This window comes from Ctenopharyngodon idella, chromosome 8 (assembly GCF_019924925.1).
Source record: "Ctenopharyngodon idella isolate HZGC_01 chromosome 8, HZGC01, whole genome shotgun sequence".
Lineage (NCBI taxonomy): Eukaryota > Metazoa > Chordata > Actinopteri > Cypriniformes > Xenocyprididae > Ctenopharyngodon > Ctenopharyngodon idella.
In genome coordinates this window covers 23,630,370-23,650,462 of record NC_067227.1, presented here as the reverse complement: position 1 = coordinate 23,650,462, position 20,093 = coordinate 23,630,370, and the positions used below count along the sequence as shown (strand labels likewise).

The following is a 20,093-nucleotide window of genomic DNA, read 5'->3' as shown; positions in this document are numbered from 1 at the left end:
AAAATTGATTTATAAAACTGATATGTGTTATATTATTATATTTACACTATATATATATATATATATATATATATATATATATAGTATGTGTGTGTGTGTGTGTGTATATATATATATATATGGGTCAAGGACATTTAGATGTCTGTCAATAGAAATTTACAAAAGTGATTTTATATACATAGAAAGCACATTAAATGCAAGTAAAACATCTACTTTCAAAGTTTTGGCAGAATAAATGTAAATTTTATTTTAAAATGTATGATATGATATTTAATTTTGGTTCAGAAAAAAAAAATATATATATATATATATATATTAAACAGGACCCATAGCTATATTACTAGCTATATTAGCTATATTTATAGTTTTGATGCTTGAAAACACTTCTTCGTCTTTGACCCATCTGGGTCATTCATCACATTGAAATGGAAGGTTAAGTGTGTTGCATTATAGGATATAGTATTCCTCAATGCTTTGCTATGTATTGCACATTTTGCCAAATGTAGTAGTATGCAACAGGTATTCCATTCATACAGAAAATTTGCAAAAATAGTTTGAGTAGTATGCTAGTATGCTATTCCAAACATAGCCATTGCTCTGAGCAGCCTCTCTGGAGTGTTCCTCATATTCAGGCCTGCTACTTACACTCCTAATGAGCAGATCGTTGTCCTCTAATGAGCCTGTAGAAGAGAAAAATGACAGCCCTGAAGATGCCTCTTCACAATGCTAACAGGATCACTCATCTCATCTCATAAGTTAGCACTTTGATTAGCTAATGAGGCAGCAATAATATTAGCTGACTTGACACAGCACTCAAGAACACAGTGATGTTAAACGTCTGGACAGTCACTGTGGAGTTATAAAAGAGCCAGATATGAGAAACGTTGTTTGACTTTGGTTTGTTCCATTGGGTTCTTCAGTGATGAAACCCGGTCATGGGTCCAGGTGTATTCTCTCGTTAAACTGATCTCATTCTACCTCTTATTCTCCACTTGTCCACTCTGTACAACTTCTTCTCACACTTCATTTACAGCTTGTCTTTTCGTTGCCACCACAGAAGCAGTAACATCTCAGGCCTGGAAAAACGTGGCTGCAAGTGTGGTGTGTGCGTGCGTTCGTGTGCCAGGCCAAGGGAAGTTAAAGCACATATTACACACTCTCGCAATCTCAAGTAGCCTTGACCTCCTGCCCAGAGTGTGGCTTCCCCACAGCTCAGCTCATACATCTTCAGACACACATACACATACATGATCACACACCACAGTACAGTTACAGAACAAGGTAATTGCCCATGGCCGGGTGGGTCTGAGGGCAAGAACAAGGTTTTACAGCACAGATGAAAATAAAATATAAGGACTTTGTGGTTCACAGTACAGTTGGAAAGACAAATATTATTTTTTACGAGGGAGCGAGAAGGCCGAGGCTAGATGTATAAAACACCTTAATGATTGAATAGCTTAAGTATTAAATCTTCCGACCTGAGCTCTGCCAGGGAGCCTATAGCATTAAATCGGACAGGATGAGGTTGAAGCGAGAGACCAACTATGTGAGTGTGACAATGAGGCCAAAGGGAGAATAAACCCTCCCAACACTTTGATTTCTGGCAGGGACACCCTATCCGTAAATCTTTGTGTTGGACAGCTTTTGGTGGTTTAATAATTACCTGTGAATGAATAAGCTTCACTTTTTGAAGTGAACTCCGTGACTAGGTTAAAGGATGCATTTTTGAATGTTGCTCTTTCCTTGAAATTGAACACTTTTTAAGATTTAAAAAATGAAAAAATTCTACATCTACATTTTTAAACCACTTAATCACTATTAAAATCAATTACAAAAATAATTAAAACAGTTATGCCTCCTTCCAGCGCAAGTAATCTTCACAAGTTGCATTTATACACAGGATAAAATCTACATTAATCTTTCTTAGATCATCTTACGTATCAACTCTTTTTTATTATTTAAAAACTCCTTTAAAGTCTTGTATTGCTACCTCTCTCATATACTGAAAGACAAATATAATTGTCAATTTCTCCCATGAATATTTAACATATGGCACGTTACATTATTTCTCTATTTCTTTTTTCTAATGCTTAACATTATGGTTTATGTTAAATTAAAAAGATACATTTGTTCTTTGTTAACTTGTTAAAGGGTTAGTTCACCCAAAAATGAAAATTCTGTCATTAATTACTCACCCTCATGTCGTTTCACACCCGTAAGACCTTTGCTCATCTTCGGAACACAAATTAAGATATTTTTGATGAAATCCAATGGCCTCTATTGCCAGCAATGTCACTGAACCTCTCAAGATCCAGAAAGGTACTAAAGACATATTTAAAACAGTTCACGTGACTACAGTGGTTCTATCTTAATATTATAAAGCAACAAGAATAGTTTTTGTGCACCAAAAAAATAACGACTTTTCAACAATATCTAGTGATGGCCGATTTCAAAACACTGCTTCGAAGCTTTACAAATCTTTTGTTTTGAATCAGTGGTTCGGATCACGTAAATGAAGCCTCGTTTACTGAAATCGCGTGACTTTGGGGCTCCGAACCACTGATTCGAAACAAAAACTTTGTAAAGCTTCAAAGCTGTGTTTTGAAATCGGCCATCAATAGATATTGTTGAAAAGTCGTTATTTTGTTTTTTTGGCGCACAAAAAGTATTCTCGTCGCTTTATAATATTAAGGTAGAACCAGAACAGACTAAACAGAGAGTTTGTTGAGTAAAATTAAATAAAAACGTCTCGGTTACGTATGTAACCCTCGTTCCCTTAAGGAGGGAACGGAGACGTACGTCAGTAGTGACCGACGAATTGCGATATCCCAATTCGTTGGTCACTACTGACGTACGTCTCTGTTCCCTCCTTCAGGGAACGAGGGTTACATACGTAACCGAGACGTTTCCTTTCAGTCGGTCACGTTCAACGTACGTCAGTAGTGACCGACGAATTGGGATATCGCAATTCGTCAGTCACTACTGACGTACGTCGAACGTGACCGACTGAAAGGGAACTAAATACGAATGAATAAATGTCACTGAAACTAATAAACATTTTAGTCAAAAGGTTCTTGACATAGTAGTTTTTCTGCATTGTCGACCATGTTAGGCCATTAGGGACTACAGGTGGAAAGATATGATTAAACATCTTCTGGTTCATATCAGAGAAGGATTTGGTGTACTTGTGAGTCCAGAGGGCAGATGAATCATGATTATGTTAGGTTTATCAGGCTAATTGTTTTCTATGGTTGTTAACTTGAATTTTTCTTCTCTTTTTTTCTTTCCTACCTTATTTACTATGCCAACAAATGAAAGGAAATTTGTGAATACATAATCTGAATTTTGTTATTTTGCTTTGCGTGTTACAGTAGGATATTTTGAGTTGTGGTATTGGGCTGGTTTTGCATATGGCAACCCTGCTGGACAGGATGAGAAAGTACCCACCATGTGACGAATTCTAAATAGCATACTTTGACCATTTCTGCCAAATAAAGATATATTTTCATATCAAGATATTTTTCATGTAAATAGTTTTTCAGCCAGTATAGTCAAAGGCTAGACTTAAACTGGATCCACCCTTGTCTGTTGTATTTGGATGAGGTAACAGCATCAACCATGGTAACAAATGAGTCCCGCCCAAACATCTACCGTCTTTCTCATCTCTAACTTGACCTTGAGAACAAATTTCCGCCCTCACCTTGGCTATACTTTCTTTCCATGTCTCCTGCCGAGGAATCACGTTATTTGGTCAAACATTCTTGTGGTTTTCAGACAGCGACGGTGCGCATGTTTGGACTGTACAATATACAACTCAGATGGAGAAGATCAAAGACAATTGAAGAAAGGATCTCAGAAGTCCGAGCCAAGGCTCATTACCGGTATACACATCCTGCTCCGGAATGTTAACACTGAGGGTGGCTGTGTCAAATTCTCCACATATGCTTGTCGCGGTTCAGTTACTTTTTAAAGCGAGATACCGTTATTAAAAACTTTGGTTACGTTACCTAAGGCGATGATGATGAATATGCTAATATACCGGCATACCAGAGAAATTATTCGTCTTGAATATGTATTTTACCCCTTGGGCTGCAGACGAGGTCCATTCACTGAGGCGCGCGTGCGCATTTCTCGAAGCCCTCAGATTCCGCGCGCATTTTCTCAGGCGCGGCTTGTGATGCAAGCACGCGAGCTATTTCAACCTGCGTCTCCTCAGCGACAGTGTGCGGAAAGCCAAGATTAGAAAAGGCAGCGGGGGAACGTTTGATTTAAATGCGACAGAAAGCAAAAAAATCAAAGGAGAGCTGTGTTCACAAGTGGCAAAACCTCAGCGGTTCGCCTCTTTTATTCCTTTATCTATCTCTCTTTCTCCGTCTGCCTCATCCACATTCTCTTTCAGTCTCAGTCTCTTTTTCTCTCCAGCTGCAGCCCCGATGGCAGGACTTCCTCCTGGTAGCCATTATAATATGCGTGTCTCTGGGTGGTCCGGCCTCAGTTCCACAGCTCTAATAGTTTTCTACTGGTGTAGCCCTTGCAAGGCCCAAGGGCGTAGAGAGAGAGAGAGAAAAAGAGAAAGACAGAGGGCAGTTTGTCTAATAAAACCCTTGTCCAGACCGCTGTATGTCCCTCTTAGCACTTCCTGGACACTGCCCCCTGCCAACCCCAACCACCTCCTGTGCTCCACCTCTAATGGGACACAGCTGGACTCCCCTATTACTTTCTTTCTTTGTATCCATTTTGCTCTACCCATCCTTCCTCCATCACTCCTTTTCCTCTTTTTATCCGGCATGCTGCCGTGCGGCTGCTGCGTCTGCTTCTCTCTTATGCTCTCCGCTCTGTTTGTCTTTTTCAGTCCCCTCAGTGCTCGGGGACAGATGTATGGCTGGATGAGCGCGGACTGGCCGGGTCTGGTTCTGTGATGTGGCGTGAGTCAGGATGTGAGGGGCTGCAGAGAGGATAATGCTCATTTACACACACCCCACGGCCCTCGGGCCCTGCCTTCCACTGTGTGTGTGTGTGTGTTCACACATCAGTCCGTTTCAGCACCACACAAGCACACATGCTCTCTCTTGTTCTCCTCCAAACATCCTCCTCCACCGTGTGGCCAGTAACAACTCCAGTGTGGGGAACATTTGTTCTGCAGATACTCAATGGAAGAGGGCGGTGCTGAGAATCGCTTTAGGATTTTACAGTACGAAGGCTGCAAAACAAACAAAGCAGAGAGTTTTATGCAGCCTGGCTGCCTATTAAAACCCACACCCCAACACGTGATCCCAGGACGGCTCTGTCAGCCAGATCTCGGGGTGACGTTTGTACATGCTTTTGGCAGAACGTGATGTCTTTACATCTTCGACAGCTTGTTCTGTGTGATGTGCAGCACGTGGGTGGGCAGATACACGGTTTCTAATCACAGATGTCACTGTAAAAGTGAAGACTCTCAGTAGATCAAACTGTTGGAGTGGGGAGGGGATGGATGGCAATTGAGAGACTCTGTGAAAAAGGCGGTCTAGGGTTTTACTCTAGGGTTTGACTGTGCAGAGGATGGCAGAGATTAGTTGAAAGAGCAGAAGAATTTAAAAGGGAAGTAAATTAAAGAGCAAAAAGAGAAGCAGGAGTTAGAAATGCTGATTTGGTCCAAAACAAGTAGAGAAAAGAGGGCGAGGTGGAAATATCACAGCTGTTTTTTTTCTTAAACACAATGGGTTTCATTCACCACACTTAAAACCTGTGTGCAAACATCAAACATCAGTGACTTTGCACTTCACTAACAATAATAATTAACTATGTATTTTTTTTTATTTAAAATTCATTATTTTCCTTTTTCCTTCATAATAATAATGACCCTTGATTATTTCAGAGTAGCAAAAATTATGTGTGTACTCAGTCTGCAGCCATTCACATGTGGTCTAGGCCTTTGTGTGTTTTCAACTGGTTTTTAGGTGCACTTGGCTTTACTTTGCTGCACATGCTCTCAGATGAGACCATATCTTTAGAGATCGAAATGATATGTTTGCAGAGAGCTTGTGTCGATAGTCTATATATGGATATGGTTTGTGGGTGTATTATGCTAATGATGTGCTCCCTCATTTAGAAAAAATAGCAGAAAGTGTTTTAATGTAAATTCTATTAATCAAAATATTAAAAAATTTACCATTCCAATATCAAGATAATTTTTTGTTTTTTTTTATTAATTTAAGATTATTTTAAATATTAATAATTAATAGATTTTTGTAAGAATAAGGCAGAGCATTTATACATGATGCAGAGTTTGTCAAAAATACTTCACTTTTATAGTGGAAGTGTCTGATCAGCCTTGTGTTTCCTACCAAAATGAAAACCATCCCATCTCTCTAAGCGTGCCACAGCGGTTACGTAGCCGTCTTTTGTTTACTGCCCACAGACGCCCAGCAGACGCCCAGGCTAAACAGGAAAGGACAGAACATAGAAAGGGGACACAGAAATGCAAATGCCAATTGTTGAGGCACTGTTGCATATACCATTTGATCCAGATGCTATCTAGACCTTATGTGACTGTGTATGAGAATTTGCTTTCATAGGGCTTCAGTGTGTGACTGTACTAAGATGGATATGTCGAGTATGTGTGTTAGTGTGTGCCTTATGTTTGTGGGATGAAGCTTGCTTCCTAATCTAGTTGACTAATAAACTGCATTGTATATTACAATTGCTCTTGGTCTTTTGACGAATTGCTTTTGTTGCTTTTTTGTAAGTCGCTTTGGATAAAAGCATTTGTTAAATATAAGTACATGCATGTGTGTATAATGTGGGCTACTCCATGCTACATAGAGTAAAATAAACACTGACAGAAAGAAGGAAAGTTTGCTTTGTGTGAGAGACATAGTATAAATCATTGTGTGTTTTAAGTGGTTGCACATTCCATGAATACAGTACTTTAAAAAAAACAACAACAACAAAAAAAAACAATCCCAGATTTTTTATTGTGAGAACTGTTGGATATGTTAGCTAAAACATTACTAGCATGAAAAATAATTAGTTTTGTTAGTTAACAATGAGTTAAATGCATCAAATGTTTTTATAAATGGTGATTTCATATTTAAACATGTTGAATTTATATTTAATTTTGTCACCAAATAGATAGCTACTACTGAATCTTACAAATTGTCTATTTTTATAAATATTTATTGCTAGAAAATTACATAATTACACAAATCAGAATTTTAAATTGTATTAGATATGCTCCAAATTTTAAAATCAGGGTTCTAAAAATTGCAGTCCTAATATAAAATCAACAGAAAATAAAATGTCTTAATACTTAGTTTGACATCCTGAGGTTGATGATCAGCATTTTCTTCCACTGCCCATTTCATGAAAAAGAAAAATATTGTTATTATAATTTTTAAAGAGTTTCAGATGCTATTTTGTACCCTGTTCATGGAAAGTGCCTGGTAGACACTATGTTTGTGTATTTAATGAATAAGACAGTGCCCACACACACTACTTATGATGTCAGATTAACATTAAATTTTAGCCCCACTTGTGTTTTCACTTGCATGACCTCTGGCATTGACTTTGTTTTCCAGTCGGATATGAGTGTGTGTATGTGAGAGAAAGTCCTCTTAGAGCAGCCTGAACTTCAATAGCAGGGCTGTGAGGGGTGACGTGACGAGCGCTGGTCAGGGTGAGGGCTGGAGTTTGTCAGGACAGCTCCATGACTGTGGCTCCAGTGACAGGGCAGGCGGAGACCGGCGGGGCTCGAGTGCAGTCTGGATGCAGGAAGCTTAGTAAGTTTACCTAAGAGGCTCGGTTTACGTTCTGGGTCACCAAAGTTAGACCCATATGCTGTTTAGCTTTAGACCACAACTAGCATGGTGAGGTTGTTTGTCAGGAGGGTGAGTAAATGATTCATTGTATATGACATGTTACAGGACAGGTTTAACTAACCTGTGTTGCAGGCTTAATGTTTAAAGCTGACACAGTCTTGCAGACTTTTACAGTACACACTTTCAAGTAAATGCAAAAATTACACCTATAAACACCTTGGATTGTTATTACAGTAAAAAGGTTGCTAAGCATACTTCAGTTTTTTATAGCGAGTTTAATCTGATGATATGAATTGAATTGCTCTGTCCTGGACGATGCACCGTGACTCTGCTGAAGGAACTGGCGATATGCCAAGTGAAAGGAACAGTGCCAGCTGCAGTCTGCAGAGGTGCGGGAATGCCCAGCTGTTGCTGTCCCCCAAGAGAAATTCAATTCATTCATATCAGACAAGACACTGCAGTGATGACTGCCTTGTTTCATCTTTGTCTGCATTTTCTACACACACATATATATATATATATATATATATATATATAGGTGTAGAAAATGCAGATAGGTGTATATATATGCATTACAGTTCAAAAGTTTGATTTTTTAATATTTGAAATAGGTCTCTTATGCTCAACCTAGGTTGCATTTATTTGATCCAAAATACCATAAAATCAGTAATATTGTGAAATATTATTATAATTTAAAATAACTGTTTCTATTTTAATATATTTTAGGATGTAATTTATTCCTCTAATGGCAAAGCTGAATTTTTAGCATCATTACTCCAGTCGTCAGTGTGACACGACCCTTCAGAAATCATTCTAATATGCTGATTTAGTGCACTGTAAACCCAAATAAGTTGGGCTAACTCAACAAATTTGAGGTAATCAGTTACATCAATTTTTTGAGTTATGATGTTCCCAATTTTAAGTAAGTAGAACTATCAAGTTTTGAGTTGGTAGTGCTCATGCATGTTAATTGCTCCTAACTTGAAGTACTGAGTTAGCTAACTCATACATTTTGATAGCAATTGACATGAAAGATTTAACTTTTTTTATGTAACATTTTATTTTATTTACTTCACTGTAAACCCAAATAAGTTGGGCTAACTCAACAAATTTGAGGTAATCAGTTACATCAATTTTTTGAGTTATGATGTTCCCAATTTTAAGTAAGTAGAACTATCAAGTTTTGAGTTGGTAGTGCTCATGCATGTTAATTGCTCCTAACTTGAAGTACTGAGTTAGCTAACTCATACATTTTGATAGCAATTGACATGAAAGATTTAACTTTTTTTATGTAACATTTTATTTTATTTACTTCACTGTAAACCCTAATAAGTTATCAGAACTCAAACTTGAATGAGAATTTTTTATGTTAAGAAACTCAGTTTAAGATTTTTTTTTTTCTAGTCAAATATTTCAAGTTAAGAACAATAAAAATGTATCAATACACTAATTTATACTACATTAAACTTAAAATTATCAGGTTATATCTCAACGTAAATATTTTGCTAGCTATAACAAACTAATTCATAAAATGCCAACTTGCTAATTTTCTAACATGTTAACAATAGCGTGGTATCACTTACTGAATAATTACAGCAACTTAAAACATACTCTCAAGCAGCATGCACCACTTGTCATCATGATAGTAACTCTCCAAAAACTTACATTAACAGAAACTCTTCTAAATTAGCATAACAAAATATTAATCACTACTAAATCTCCCTTACCATTAATCTTGCACAAAAAAACATTATGTAACACTTAATTTTAGCATTTACTCTCCCTTTCGAGTGCCATGGGCAAAGCATGCTTGGAAATAAAAAAAAATCCCAGCCCAGTTTCAGTTAAACTTAAGTTAATCTAAATTAAAGAAATGAGTTCATACAACTCAAAACAATGAAACAGTTCAGTTTACTTGAAATATGTCAGTGCTGTGAACTCAAAAGAAAAAGAAAGTTCTAAATACTCATAACAGTTCATTTAACTGAACTAATTTGTTTAATTTAAGTTTGTCCTACTCAAACCAATTAAGTATTTTGAGCGTTAGGGTTTACAGTGTGCTCAAGAAACATTTCTTATAATTATCAATGTTGAAAACAGTTGAAACAGTGATACATATTAATTTAGAATCTTTGATGAATAGAAAGTTCAAAAGAACAGCATTTATTTGAAATCTATATAGGCTATACTGTATATAGTCCACATTTCACCTTGTGTGTCTAGACTCTCACAAGTTTGCATACACTTGAATTATTTGAAGCTGGTCAGATTGTTCTCTCAATGTTGCAGGACATTATTCACCTCCTTACAGCAGCTCTAGATCCGTCAGGTATGGTTGGGCATCCAGGCCTCTCTTTTTCTCTTTCTTTCTATGATTCATCTATCTCAGAGCTACAAAAGCCCCATAACAAATGAACCTGCAGTCGCAGACCTTTCATGAGGCCAAGCGTCAGTGTATGTCAGACCGACGGTGGTTTCACCCTCCACGGAGGTCCAGGACGCTCTGTGTTGTGGTCCTCACCCCCAGATAGACCCATTCAGCTGCGGGACCTAATGAACACTCCTGGCCTCATTCACTCCTACAATGGGCTTCTCCACTACCATTGAGTGTGAGCACAATAGGGAACATCGCTCCAATTAAACCCCAGGGGACAATGCATGTGCAAGGGGGCCAGCGCTTGGGTGTTGGGGGTAGAAGATGTTGGGGGTCCCTCTCTGGGTGCTAGAGTGGGGGGTCACAGGGGTAACGAACGTCTCTGACTGGGTGCTTCTGAACGGAGGGCGGCTGAAGTGGCGGTGTCTGTGATGTGCTATTAGGATCAGCAAGGAGTAATTATGTGACCAGAGACCCTTACTGGCCCAGTGGAGGGGGCTGTTGGCTTCACAAGAGGGGTGAGGTGAAGAGAGGGGAGGAGTAAGAGGAATGATATATGTGACATATTATCATATTGCTTTTGCTGCTGTTTTATAAATGGAATATGCCACTTCAGACCATGTGTTACAGTGATTTTTACAACAGTTAAGGGGGTTTTAGGCAATTTGTGTCATGCCTAAGACCTAGAAAAAAAGCACAATTGCTTTAGTTTTAATTTTTCATTTTTGTTCTTTTACATTTATTTATTTTTTTTCTTCAGGATTTGGAATGACATGAGGGTGAGTAAATGATGACTAAATATGATTACTTTCTCTTTAAATTGTGTTGTAGTCCATCAGAAGGATCTTCGAGCGCCCTAGATTTACATTTACATTTTATTACAATGTAACCTATAGAATTGTTCATAATTGGCTGAATAAACAGCCAGAAAAAAAAACCCAATGTCCAGACCAAAATATCTTGATTCAAGGTTTTGAGGTGCAGGCCACTGTGTCTGTGAGTGCAGACGGTCTGAGTTTTCTTTGTGGCCTAGGTGTGTAATTGAATCGGGCAGTCCTCTGGACAGCTTTGTTCCTCTCCTGTCCCTAGTGGTCCTGGCAGCCACACAGGAAGACGCGTGTCAAACACTGAGACAAGGGAGCTCTCTCTGCACAGCCCACACAGGAACAGGGAAACAGAGAGAGAGAGAAGAAAGGTGGAATTAATGCTGTAAGAATAAACACAGAAAAGAAACACAGGAGAGGCGGTTAGTTAAATAACAGAGGGTTAGGGAGGGGGAAGCTGCTCTGGGGGAACATTGAAGACATACCCGAATTTTTTAAAGTAAAGTCGCAGCATTGAAAAAAGGTTACAAAACCCCTGTGCAAAGAATCCTCTGCCATATTGTGGTTGTATAACTCATTATTGACATTTATACACAAAATAGATGGAGGCCTTCAGAGAGGTGACATTTCACTGGGCACGACAGCCAAGAATACCAACAAACTGACAGCGTGAAATTACAGAAGCACCTGAATTTGCCCTTTCCTGGATGCTCAAGCAGAGGCTGAACCAGGGCCACTGCTGACCAAATGGGTGTCCCATGTATTGCCTGAATTGCCCCCATTCCCACCAATATTAATAAGGGTAGGTTTCAGGTTATTATATATTATATTATATTATATTATATTATTATAATTCGGGGCTTGACATTAACATCTGCCAACCGCGCCAAATGCGGGTGAATTTCAGCAGTGGCATGTAACGCAGTCACTCCTACTGAATTTTATATATACATTTTTCAAAGGCAAAAAAGGTGGCAAAAATATAGATTTTTTGATACATATCGATACTGAAATATCTGAAAGCCTTCCAATACTCATTTTCCGCAGAATAGATGCACGATACCAGCTGCGCGTTCTTGCTTTCACATCTCACCAACAGCGAGCTGACACACAAACCCGCCTCCCCTCGCTCACTAGTTTCATTTGCTCCAGGTGAATATTGTTGGTGTTACAGGACTTGAATTTCAGCGTGGGATTGTGCATACTGTGAATTATTTTACTCATTACCGCAGACTTTGTGCTCACACCCAAAGTGCGCGCACATAAAGCCGCCTCTCAGTACTAAATTGAGTTCTTTTTCGCTGCTTATTGCGCTTAAACAGTCAAATACACACAAAATAATGTCAAAATGCCGGTCTTGGCGAGTATTCACGTAAACACAGTCAGTTATGTTTTAAGTGAACGTAAACAGCTGAGAAAGAAAGCGCATGTGTAACAGTATAATGGATCCGTGCATCAGGTCTTAAAGTGACAGCAGCCTAATATAGGCTACCTGCTGCCAAATTCTGAGATAATATTAAAAATGTCTATATGGCAGTTTTCCCCCATGGTATGGATGTAAAAATTGTGGCCAGTGAAAATGCTGAGTGTCTAGTAACTTTGGAAAACCACTAGTCACAGTGATGTCAAGCCTGTATTATATTATAAAATAAGCCTAGAATGTATACAGTTGCAAGAAAAAGTATGTGAACCACTTGCAGAATCTGTGAAAACGTGCAAAATTTTAACAAAATAAGAGAGATCATACAAAATGCATGTTATTTTTTTAGTACTGTCCTGAGTAAAATATTTTAATAAAAGATGTTTACATATAATCCATAAGACAAAAAAATAGCTGTATTTATTAAAATGACCCAGTTCAAAAGTTTGTGAACCATTGATTCTTAATACTGTGTGTGGTTACCTGGATGATCTACGACTGTTTGTTTGTTGTGTGATGGTTGTTCATGAGTCCCTTGTTTGTTCTGAGCAGTTAAACTGAGCTCTGTTCTTCAGAAAAAATCTCCAGGTCCCAAAAATTCTTCAGTTTTCCATCTTCTTTTGCATATTTGAACCCTTTACAACAGTGACTGAATGATTTTGAGATTCATCTTTCACACTGAGGACAACTGAGGGACTCAAACACAACTATTAAAAAAGGTTCAAACATTCACTGATGCTACAGAAGAAAACACGATGCATTAAGAGTCGGGGGGTGAAAACTTTTGAACAGGATGAAGAGGTCCAAATTTTTCTTATTTCGCTTGAATATCATTTTTTTTTTTTTTTTCATTTAGTACTGCCCTTCGGAAGCAACAGAAAATACTTGCATGTTTCCCGGAAGACAAATTAAATACAATTTACCTTGATCTTCAAATTCCAAATGTTTTCACCCCCCATCTATTAATGCATCATGTTTTTTTTTTGGAGCATCAGTGAATGTTTGAACCTTTTTTAAAAGTTGTGTTTGAGTCCCTCAGTTGTCCTCCGTGTGAAAAGACGGATCTCAAAATCATTCAGTCACTGCTATAAAGGGTTCAAATATGCAAAAAATGCTGGAAAACTGAAGAATCTGCCGGACCTGGAGGATTTTTCTGAAGAACAGAGCTCAGTTTAACTGCTCAGAACAAACAAGGGACTCATGAACAACCATCACACAACAAACAAACAGTCGTAGATCATCCAGGTAACCACACACAGTATTAAGAATCAATGGTTCACTTATGAATGGGGTTATTTTAATAAATTCAGCTATTTTTTTTGTCTTATGGATTATATGTAAACATCTTTTATGTAAAAATATCTTACTCAGGACAGTACTAAATAAAAAATAACATGCATTTTGTATGATCTCTCTTATTTTGTTAAAATTATTAACATTTTCACAGATTCTGCAGGTGGTTAGCATACTTTTTCTTGCAACTGTATATTATATTAAAATTTAAATGTATTATATATAATACATTTTTAAATAAAAATACTATTATTTTGTATTATTTTCATAATATTATTTGATTATTTATGATTAAATGTAAATTTAATATATTCTATAGAAATTAAATACAAAATATAGATCTAATAACACACACACACACGCATATATATATATATATATATATATATATATATATATATGTATGTATATAAATAAATTAAAAAATAAATTAATCGGGGTAGTATTAGTTAATTTTTATAAATATTTAAAATTAATAAATATTGGGCAATTTATGGTTTCCCCCTACCTAAGGAGCTCCATATACAGGCTGTGTGATATGAGTTGTACCAGTAGCCCTGGGCTGCAGTGTTAGGGCTGCTTTCTAAATGGGTTAAGGTGGCACTCTATCCCAGCAGGGTCCCCGAAAAAAGTTGTAGTCGATCCTGTCATCTGTCAGGGCTGGAGGTTGTTGTGTTCTGTCCATGGGATCAATCTTTCTGTCTGACCGTAAAGGACACACTCAGAACTCTTAAGGATGTGGAAAGAGAGAGACAGCATAATCCCTGCTTGTTCCCTGTCAGCCAGACAGCTGAGGACTGTCCTCTGTGTGTATGTGTGTGTCTGTGTGTGTATAAGAACGAAGTGGATGATGAGAGTCTGTATATATGAGTATGTGTGACTCTGTGTGTGAGTGTTACCAATGCACTGGTAAATAGTTTCTCAGGTACAATAGGCATGCTCTCATTGAAGTGGTCAGCTGTAAGATGGATAAACCCATGTCATTTAGCTCAGCGGTGCTAAGAGCCCTCCAGCTCTTACGGCTGGTTCCTTATTCTGCACTCAGAGCAAGCCAAACATCTCTGCATCTTGTCCGCTCTCCTCCGCACGGCTCCATTCACAAACTAAACTCTCTGCAAGGCCTCATCTGCCCTCAATTTACTCCTAACGCGACCTCTGACCTGTCAGTACAGCATTCCTTTCTTTATTACACAAAACACCATATTGTTTTCCAATGAAAGGAGGAATAAATAGTCTAGAATATTTGCCAGTCTACTCAAGTAGAACCAAGCTTTGTTATTGTAAATCAAAAGCCGGGGGAAAAGTTGCTGGATTGCAAGTGTGTGTATTGTGTTTAGGGGATTGCATTTGTGCTAGTATGTGAGCCGTAGCAGTGATTTAAAGCAGTAGTTATGGAGTTTTAGTGTGTGTTTTTGTGTCTCAGCATACATCTGCCTTTATGTATGTGTATATTAAAAGGTAGGGGGCACTATATACTTCTTTACCTAATTTAAGACTCCCCCGTGCACCTTTCAACTTGGGCACAGCACAGCTTTCTCTCTTTTTCAGATTCCTTCTGTCTTCCTCTGCTTCCTCTGGCTGAAGGAGGTGAGGAGAGTGCTGGGATGGGGAGCTAGGTGTGTGTGTTAGGGGTATATCGTGTTCTCCCCGCTCTCTCCCACAACAGATTTATGGGGGCTTGGGCCTTCTCTAAATATTTGGCTTTCCCTCTGTACTGGGAGAGATTGATGGCCTTTGATGTGGGGGGGGTGGGGGTTAAGGGAAAGCTGGCAGGCCCAAGTTAAGAACATGGCTCATGGTGTTTGTATGTGTGTGTTTGCACAGACTCATTTAAACACTGTACACTCTCAACTTTGATTAAAAGTTGGTTCTGAATCATTTAGAATTCTCAGTAATTCTATAAGACAGAAAAGATTCTGTCATGAATAACTCACTCTCATGTCATTCCAAATTTGTACACTCTAAAAAATTCTGGGTTAAAAATGGACAAACCCAACAATTGGGTTGTTTAACCCAGCAAATGGGTTGTTTTAACCCAGCAGTTGGGTTAAATGTTTGCCCAACCTGCTGGATAGTTTTATTTAACTCAACTATTGTTTAAAAATTACTGTATTGCTTGCTTAAAATGAACCCAAAATATAATATGTTGAAAATTAACATTTATTAATGTTTAATAAATTAACATTCATTAATAAGTTTAATGAATAATAATTAAACAATAAACATTTATTAAATTGCTTATTAATAAATGTTCACCTTTTGATTATTGTTGCCTCTAGTAGTTATGTGTCTGATTTTTAATTTCCAACCTATTATGGGTTCATTTTGAGCCAGCCATATAGTAATTTTTAAAGAATAGTTGGGTTAAATATAACTGCCCAGCACGTTGGGCAGACATTTAACCCAACCGCTGGGTTAAAACATCCCAATTGCTGGGTTTGTCCATTTTCAACCAACTTGGGTTGTTTTTAGTGTGTATGACTTTTTCTATGAATGAGTACACTGTAAAAAATAATTGTTGGTTTAACTTAAAAAAGTAAGTTACTGGTTGCTTTAAAATTTTGAGTTCATTTAAATAAAAAATTTGAGTTAATACAATGACGGCAATTGGTTGGTACTTTTTGTCCATGCTGTGAAAGACAGTGGGGTCTAATGTTGCTTGAACCCCCCAAAATATCCTACAAAATATCTTCTTAATAATATTTAAAAAAATAAATAATAATGTTGACTGACTAATCGCTCACAATAGGATCAGGCTTGCATGTTGAAATATATAGTGTCAATTTTAAATTCAGATTGACTGCAGTTTTATTCAATTGAAAACAAAGCTATTAGGTCTAGAAGTATACTATTCTTTCAAAATGAAATTTTAATCACAGCTGAGTGATTATTTTAAATAAATCTAATTTTGTATTCTCTAAATTATTATTGTACTTAATTAATTATCTTTTTTTTTTTTTTTTTTTGCCAATTTTGTAGAATGGCATATTTTCAGTGCCTTGTGTTCGGTAAAATGGCTGTCAAAGAAAGGTGAGTGTTGATTCATGTTATACATGTTGACTGCAAAATATTCTAGTCAAAGATATTGTAGATTCTGATCTTTCTTTGTTTACAGATGCGGGTCACTTTGCCGTGTAATGTTGAGTCTGAGCAGCACATGATAAAAGCCATGGGAGGCTACAGTCTGAGGAAATGCACTCCAGAGTTACAACTCACTATTGTTTTGAAATGCTGTCTGTGAAAAATCAGGGGCAAATTTCCAAAAGCATTTCCAGTGGCAATAAATATTGCATAATTCAGGGTTTGGATTTAAGGCTTTGTTCTGTGTTTTTCTGTTTTGATCTGTAGCTTCTTGCCTCAGAGATGACAAAGAATGTCATGACACACGCGAAATAAGGAAAAACATCTCTTGTTTTCATGTTCAATTTCTCTCCCACACACTCAATTTGTCTCACTCAAACAAGTTGAAGCAGTGAACTGTGTAAGTAACTGTATTGTCCAAGCAAATAATTACAGTGGTTATTTAAACATAAACATGAATCCAGCAACTCTGATGATAATGTAAACTAACTAACTCTCTCTCTCTGTTTAACTGTGGGGTGTAAGGGAGTAATTGTGAAGGCTCTAGCCTTTGGCTATTGTGAGTGGAAACACGCTGTCATATTACTACGTTTTTCTCTGTCTCTCAGCTTGTGGCACGGAGGGAGTGCGTCCTCAAAAATAAGAATCATTCAAATCAATAATGATAGCAAAACCCTCACTGCTGCTTCGTCATATCAAACTACATGTTTTAATGGGTTCAAAGAGAGAGAAAGAAAAGCTCATTATCACATTTTTGGGCACATTTAATCTTATTCTTTGTCTTTGTCGTTTCTTAATTCAAATAATATTACTTTATAATAATATAAAAAAATAATATTTCTTTATATTTAAACTTGTTAATTGCTATGTTCTTAGTTCAATATCAGGGGTGCACATAACTTTTTTTGGCCTGGTTCTCAAGGGAGCACCTGGAGATGTTGCTTGGTACTCACACTTTACACGACACACTTATCCTAAAAGCTGTCCTCATCACTTTCCTCCTGACTGCTCACTATCTTCTTTTCTCTCGAACATGGTAGATGATGATAATGATTTTTTTTATTTTTATTTTACTAACATTAATGACACACAACAGCAAGAATATTAGGCTGCTGTCACTTTAAGAAGGAAAGCACGGACCGAATAACTGACACACATCCGGTTTCTTTCTCAACTGTTCACTTATGACATAACCGAGAGAATACTTGCGGAGACAGGTATTTTGACATAATTTTGTGTGTATGTGTCCGTTCAAGCGCAAGTAAACGCGAAAGAGGAATTAATTTGGTGTTCGAGCGCTGTCTCTCTCTCTCTCTCTCTCTCTCTCTCTTTTTCTCTGCGTGAGCGCACACACAGATAACAGCTCGCGAGTCCCGATTTTCGCCTCTTCTTCCGCTTTTAAAATCGTTTGAATGTGTTAATTGGCGAGACAAAACACATCCAAATGATAAACTTTCACTCTATGATGGTTAAATTTTGCAGTAAATGCACAAATCACATGTGTGCCGAACCGTTGGACCTTATCCGTACGGATCACGGATTAACTGCGATCCGTTGCACACCTAATAATTAAAGAACACACTTATCATCATGATTGCTATTTTACCAGAGATGGAGAAAAATCCTACTCCATTAAGTAAACGTGTCACTGTGAACCGGTCCTCAAAAATATTGGTACTCAAAAGCGCTTCCCTCCATGTTTTCTGGTTCCTGCGTACCATTTATGTGCAACCGTTTATGCTGCATATTAATTAATTTTTTTTTTTTTTTTTTAAATAAGTCTTTAATAAATATTACAGGTTTATTTGCACTTATTTTATTTTACAGTGCACAATTTATCATTGTACACAGATGTTTTGTCAATACAAATGTGCAGTTTTGTCATGCCAATAAAGCACACTAGAATTAAGAAAGAGAGAGAGAGAGAGAGAGAGAGAGAGAGAGAGAGTTGTGTGTGTGGGGGAGAACAGTATACTATTAAAACAACAGCAGCAAAGAGAGAAAGGAACTTGTAGCAGTTTGGACTCCTGTTCTCCTGCTGGAATGCACAGCAGTGGCATTTACACGTTCATGGCGATTTATGGATGCTGGCTTCCTCCTTCATTCTCTCTCTACAGTGTCTAAGCCAGTGGAGACAAGGGATTGCAATAGTATTCTCCCCCCCCCTGCCCTTCCACACCTGTTGTGTCAATATGGCATTGATAGCGAGTGAGAAAGAAAGAAAGAACGTTTGTATGCGTGACAGTGACAGTGACAATCTGTTAATGTATGTGGGTCTTAATGTGCATTAAGGCAGCTGTAGTGATGGTCCTCCTGTTATTTAATATGAAATAAAGAGAGACCATGAAGATTTACCTCTCTTCCCTGCCTCCCTTCTGCCCCACAATTGCCTGGGTGAGTAATGGAACCAATTTATTACACAATAATTTAACCATAAAGTGATATCAAACCATCCAAATTGGTATTATAACTCAATGTGGCTATGACAGTGTATTCCCTATAGCTCAATGAAAGTCTGCTGGAATCTCAGGGCTTGGCAGTTCAATCAGGAGTATGAGAAGAAGAGAAAGACTCAGATGTAGATGAGACTTACTGTAAGCTCATCTGAGGTACATGAGGATAGAGTGAGGGATTGTGTTCTTTCACTCAGCTGTGATATAAGAGAGTATAGAGAAAAGAAACGAGAGGGGGAGAAAGGCGAGGCTGATGGGTCAGAAGGCGTTATTGTAGTATTATTTATATACTATTAAAGTGTTTATTAATATTGTTATTAATTATTTATAATAAAATATTTACTATAATTTTATTATAGTATTTATTATTATTTGTTTGTGTTTTTATTATTTTTTGTTTTTTAAAATAATTCTATTTACCTCTAGTTTATTTTTATTTCAGTTTTAGTTTTATTAATTTAGGTTCTTTAACTTAAAACATTAATTAAAGTTCTTTAAAACAAGTTTTCCATATTTATATTATTTTAGTTCAGCTTTATATTTTTAATAGTTTTAATTTTAAAAAGAATAGCAAACAAGAGATTAGTAAAAAAGAGATTTATGGACACAGAAACAACATTGATCTGAATCAGAGTTTGAGGATTCACAAACATTGAGGGTTTCATTCGATTATGATTGAAATATCATGCTAAATTAAATAAACAAAATATTTTAAAAATGTATTATGTAATAATGTTATGTAATTATTCATGATAAAATAAGATACAAACAGACATTTTGTACATGCAAAGTAAAAAATTAAAGGGTTAGTTCACCCAAAAATGAAAATAATGTAATTTATTACTCACC

The 20,093-nt window shown here is 37.2% G+C and overlaps 1 long non-coding RNA gene across 3 annotated transcripts in view; it reads left to right on the top strand.

Moving 5' to 3' along the window:
- The window catches only part of LOC127518002 (uncharacterized), a 36,606-nt gene extending 16,878 nt beyond the window's left edge, over positions 1-19,728 (top strand). For 2 of the 3 annotated variants that reach the window (XR_007931423.1, XR_007931422.1), the window contains exons 7-8: positions 16,690-16,740; positions 16,826-19,728. This is a non-coding gene — a long non-coding RNA (uncharacterized LOC127518002). Of the gene's footprint in view, positions 1-11,599; positions 11,800-16,689; positions 16,741-16,825 lie in introns of all 3 variants that reach the window. The other variant, XR_007931424.1, reaches the window with a different exon arrangement.
- Positions 19,729-20,093: the final 365 nt, after the last annotated feature.